Source organism: Rhincodon typus, chromosome 2, assembly GCF_021869965.1.
Source record: "Rhincodon typus isolate 14 chromosome 2, sRhiTyp1.1, whole genome shotgun sequence".
NCBI classification, from domain to species: domain Eukaryota; kingdom Metazoa; phylum Chordata; class Chondrichthyes; order Orectolobiformes; family Rhincodontidae; genus Rhincodon; species Rhincodon typus.
Genome location: NC_063333.1, coordinates 105,852,809 through 105,858,978, shown reverse-complemented (window position 1 = coordinate 105,858,978; position 6,170 = coordinate 105,852,809).

Genomic DNA, 6,170 nt, shown 5'->3' with positions numbered 1-6,170 from the left:
CGCTCTTGCAGCCGACTGCTGCCTTCTCACCAGGACTGGCAGCTGCTGCCTCACCGGCCTGCTCTTGCCGCCAAACTGGCCCACTCTTGATCCGTTGCTCTGGCCCATACTGGATCCACTGTTGCTGCAGGACACGGTCCATACAGTCAGCTCCAAATATGCGGTTCCTGGTCGCATACCGACTCCTTCCTGACTCTTTAAGTAGGTAGTTAAAACAGTGAGGAGTGGCGTGGGTGTGGTTGAATTACTGCAGAGAGAAGAGAGAAGAAGAGAAAAAGAAAGGAAACGGAAAGGAAACTGGTGAGCAGAGTGGAGCTCCAAATGGAGTGACTTACCCTGCCGCCATCCCACTGACATTAGCACCAAAATTAAATTTAAAAATTTGCAGTGCAGTAGAAATCTAAGTGGATAGTTTCAAATTGTACATCTGGAATCATGGGGTTTAAAATGTTCAGCATCTGCAGGTGGTGAGCTTGGAGGAGGGAAGAGCATTTAAGCAAGTGTGGTGGTAATGCGCCCTAATCATGCCACCATTCTGTCTCCAGTCACCACCTACCCCCCATCCTGATCCTTAAAGTAGTGATGGGTTTAGTTGCATCATTTAATGAAAAATGCCTATCTTTCCTTTTGATTTAAACACTTTATATTTCTCATCTACGTTATTCACTTTTCCTGCACTCACCACAGTTTTTATCTCTCGTTTCATTGTTGCAGTTAAGGCTACAAATTGCTCCATGTATTTTTCCTTTGAGCTGTTTTTTTTAGATGCACTGTTATAAACCCCACTCAGTCCTATGGGCTTCCCCACCAATTTCAGCATTCTGAACCACTTTATTACTAATGGAAACTTAACCCTTTGATTTTCACCTTCACATTCAGCATCTTCCTTTCTGGTTTGAGGAGGGGATTTTCAAACATTCCCAACTGTCCTTCCTTTACACTGGCTGCTTATTTTCCTTTCATTCTCCCACCCTCTATCTTTCTTGAGTTTATGAGGGTGACAAAAAAGGTTTAGTTTTGTGAATCAGTTCATCAATTTCAGCCACTTTCCCACCTTTCTAGCTCTCATTTTCAGCATTGGTTCTAATTCCTAAAATAATGACTTTTAAAATTTTTCCAAGTGAATAGTTTCCTCAAGAGCTAACCCTAACCCTAACCCTAACCTATTGCATTTATTCATAATGCCTATGCCCAATTGTCAAAATTATTTAATTTATATTTTCAAACTCAGTCTGGGCTTTCCTGGCTACTTTCTCAAATGTCTATATGGTTGCCTGAATGCTTCAGGAAGTTATACATATGTACATAAAATATTCTTTATTACTGGATCATAATCCATAGAACTGTTCCTTGACAGTGATATGTATGTTTCATTAACACTTCCTGTCAATTTGTATTGCATAGACACTGTTCAGTTTTCCTTTGGCCATTTCATCTGTTTTACTATTTTTTAAATCATCTGAAGAATGCCTCCACATACTTTACCTGAAATGTTTATGCAGTCTTTATAAATTATAACATTTCCCTACTGAACTCTAAATTATGATGAGGACTTTCCCCATTAGAATCTTTGTTGGCATTTGATTTTTTTTTAAATGTGTCTTTTAAAACTGAATATCTCTTTTTTTTTGCCTTTCTCTGAAATTCAAGTTCAAATTTTCTCATCTCCACCTCCTGCTTTTTAAATTTCCTATTCCTTTTTTAATTACAAATTCCTGTCTTCTAATTCAAACTGCTTTATCTCCTTCTCATGATCAGTTTTAACTGTAATTAAATCCTCGCTGACTATTATGAACTTACGACTTGGTCTGACTTGTCCCCAATTGATTTTTACCCGCACCAAGTGTTCTGCCAAAATTTCAAATATCTTTACCTTAGCTCAGTCAGGAAATTCAATTGCCAATTTTGTTTGCTACATCTTGTAAATCCAATAGTTCGAACTGCGGGATTGTTCTGCTGCTTCTAATGACATCCTATTTTAGAGTGAAACCTAGTATCTATAATTTTATCATCCTCCACTTACACTCACACCATGTCCAATCTTACATTGTCCTCATTCAAACAATTCTGGACTCTGGGCCCCTAACCTTTTGCCATGTGTTAAAGTGGGAAGAATGCACCGATAACCATGCCCAACTGAACCACAAGTCATCACAAAATGTAGACTATAAAAATACCTCATGCCATGAGAACACCAAAATGACCAATTTGCCTATTGATTCTAATTAGGATAAAATCAATTTACACCAATTTTGTCAGTAACATAAAAATAACTCTTTATGGTTACACATTTAAATTTAACAATAACAGAGAAAAGAAAGAACTACTAACTTATTACAATGCAACTTAACTATTCCCCTTCAAAATCCCTAAATACACACACACACATTGAATCACAATTAAGACAGACAAAATAAAGCTAAATGGTTCAACAGATATGGGTGGAAAAAGAACATAGACCAGGTAAACAAACCTCAGAAGATCAAAAGTCCAGATCATAAGGTGGAAAGTTATTTTCTGACAAAATACTTTTAATTTTAACAATGATATCACACTACAGTCTATAGAGTGATAGTTGTTCTTTGATTGATGTCGATCAGATAGACCTAGGTCTTTTCTTGTTTTAGATCTTCAAGTTTTCTTGTTTTTCATTTTCCCACATGGAGAGAGAGAGAGAGGGAGAAATGGATATGCTCTATATGCAGGCTCAGGATGCTTTTGCTGCATTGCTGCTGCTCTGGCACTTATAGCTATTTAACACTCTGCAGCTTGATCAATCAAAGACCTGTTGTGAAGCAGCAATTCCTAAATTTGAAAGATTCTCAGTGCTGCTCAGTCTTGAATGCTCTCTGTTACTGCTTCCAACATCAACATTGTCTTGCACAGCGCATAAATATGCAACACTTTGTTTCTTTTTGAATTACAAAATTCTCCTGGTATTTCAGCTACACCAGTCCAACTTCCATTTCTGTTTATAATAAGACAAAATGAAAATATACAGTCTCTTATTTTTATGGCTGAATAATGCAAATGAGCTATGACTCTGGTAGAGATAGCACACTTGGTTCTGAATCAGAACTCAACTCTAAAGCCTTGAAAAAAGAATTGTCTCACCCTTCAAAACATTACTGAGGAATGGTTACACTGTTGGAGATGCCATCTTTGGGATGAGACATGAAACTGAGGCCCAATCCACCCATTTGGGAGTAGGTAAAAGGTACCATGGATGCAAATGAAGAAGAGATTGGGCAATCTCCCTAGTGTTCTGGTTGATATTTTACTTACCACAAACGAGATTATCTGCTCATTTATATCATTGTATCATTTGTAGAATAATCCTTTGTGGACTTTGACCTCTGTACTTCTCCAATGTCACTCATGAAAACACTTCTAAATAATTTCAATAGGTGTAAAGTTCTGCAGGATACCTAAAGGATCTGAAAGTCAAGTTCATGAATCTATTCATTTTGTTTGTTTCTTCCCTTTTCTTCCACTTTTCTTCATATTTTTGTTTTTATATTTACTGGATCACACTTTAAACGTGAAAAAAGTAAAACATACACAAAGAACTTCAAGATTGGCACTAAGTTTTGACAAATGGCCAATCGAAGAGAACAGAATCTATGGTCAACCCTGGTGACATTTGAAAAGTGCAGCAGGGACAACTCAGCAACATCAATTCCATGATGGACTGGATAATCCCAGAGATGAAATAGATAGGCCTTAAATACCCGAAGGCCAGGTTGATGATTCAATTGCCATTTTGGCTTGCTAAGGCTGCATGGTGAGATAGACCTGTTACTGAAGCCTGAGGTTCTTCCATTTGAGTCTACATAAAACTACACACCAATAACGTAAAGGATTGCATGATTCTAGTGGACAAGAGTGGAAAGCTCACCATTACTCTACAGTTAAATCGCAGTCATGTTCCATAACACATTTAGGGATGTTCCCAGTCTTGACAGTAAGATCTCTGGGCTTAAACTGTGATACGTATCCCCCAAAGAAAATGATTATATTTCAAATTGAGTAACCGAAACTTTGTGTGTTGGCATTTCTCAATGGTTCTGTATGGGTACTGTCAAGCATGATTGTAAATATTTCTGACAGCAAATGTGAGCTATATTTTATGTATTTATATGTTATTAATATGAGACAGATCAGTGAAATGCATGGGCCCCATTTCTAATTGTTATGTAGCAATGTGCAATTTTTGGTCAGCTCTATGTCTGTTGCAATTGCAGAGCAAAATACAATTGTGACATTATACTTCATCACATTATGGGGCCTTTGCTGTGTGACTTTGGGTTATTAACAGACGATTAATGACATAGACTAACAGAAAGGTGAAAGGCCACTTCAGATCAGTGAAGTGCACTGCAAATTAAAACAAATGTTTAGAAATAAGCAGTTTGCTTTTTGACAGGCATTTAATGACAGAGAAATGAATTGGAGAGATCTTTCCATAGAAATAATGTGATTAGATAATATTTTCTTTTAGTTACTACAGGCACGTTTTAAATATAGTCACCTCCATGTGCTGCAGATCTTAATGATCAAAAAGCTATTTCTTTTATAACTAGACTTGCATAGATTAGATTGTACCAGTATTTGATGGCACCGTTTGTCTTAAGAGATCATGGGCTGTGCCCAGGGTACATTTAATGCAGAACTGAAATTAGAACAATAAAGACTTGCTAAACATTCACTTAGATCGAGAATTTATTCAAAGACCATTTGCAAACAGATTAAGTTGACCATTCTTGGTGTCCACTCTATCTGTAATGGCACAATATACTTGTGTGTGTGTGTGTTGTATGTAGTCTTGGGGTTGCCAGTTAAGAAACTGTGCTATATTTTTGCAATACTGAATGCTGTTACCTGACTTTAGGCTTTGCTTGAAAGCTGCCCATTTTATCAAGATGTCTTCAAAATAAACACAGGTATTTTAGTTTTCAAGCAAAAAATTAACTTTTGTGCTTAGCTAATTTTCATGGTGAACTAGCCATCATTTTGCTGCAGTGTCCTCTCGAAGGCTGCGTATTGGCGCGGTGCAATATTTAAATCTTTCAGCGTATTCATCCACCAAATTTCTTTTTATATAAAATGTGTGATTGCATTTTATTTTAACTGTAGCCATGACAATTGTGCAATGTTTGAAAAAATGAATGTGAATGTCATAAATCATAAATATTCTCACATGTCAATGATTTTTAAAGCTTAATTGGTTGATTTTCAAATGTCGTTTAAGTCTGCCTTTTACAAATGAGAAGGTGTTGTGTCAGAGTCTATTACCTCGGCTGGACATCTTTCTCTAAGTTAAAAAATAGAACCATCAGCAAGGGTTTGAGAGGTCGATAAAGCTTTTAGATTTTGAGATGTTTTCAGGCAGCCCATTTCCTGCGGCTAAGAGTTGTTAATGGAGCTTAAGGAATTATCTTATGACTCTCTGTTTGAGAGCAGTTATTTCCTTGCTTATGTTCCCTTGTCGAGGCTGAATATGCTGCTGTCAAACTCGGTTAATGAAAAGTAACGCGTCGGTGATTACAGTTTTATTTGGGCTCTATGTAAAAAGCGCTGTTAATTTAGCATCCCCTCCTCTGTGTGTTTGAATTTGCCATGGCTGAATGATTTAGAGTACCGAGCGAAAGCTGATTCCTTTTTTCCACCCTCAGCACAATCTACCTTTCCAATCCAATTTCAGCACAATTGCATCTCCCCACCTACACCATCTAATGGCTACATTATCCAGACTTTGTCAGTTACATTATTTTTGAAAATTATTTATTTGTCTAAGATTTCAGTTAAAGGCTCCGGCTAGCCCAGGCTACATTAAAATTCATCATACTCCAGCCTCTAGCTGTACACTTTCCCCCGGAGAATAGACTTTCGCTATTACTGTCAAGTACCCTTGACTCTTTTTTTTGCCCTTTTATCTATTACAACTAATTCCAGTTCGTTTTGCCCTTTCAGCGAAGACGTGGCCCACTGTAAAGCCTAAGCTGCCTTGGAGATCAAAGGGTGCAGAGCCTCCAGAAATTGAGGGGTTAGTGTCAAGATGAAAATTTCACTTCAAATTATCTTAGCTGTTGTACATTTGGCGGCCAGAGCTCTTGTCAGAATCTTTGACATGCGGGTCTAGCAAATAACAACATTTGTGATCGCGACAA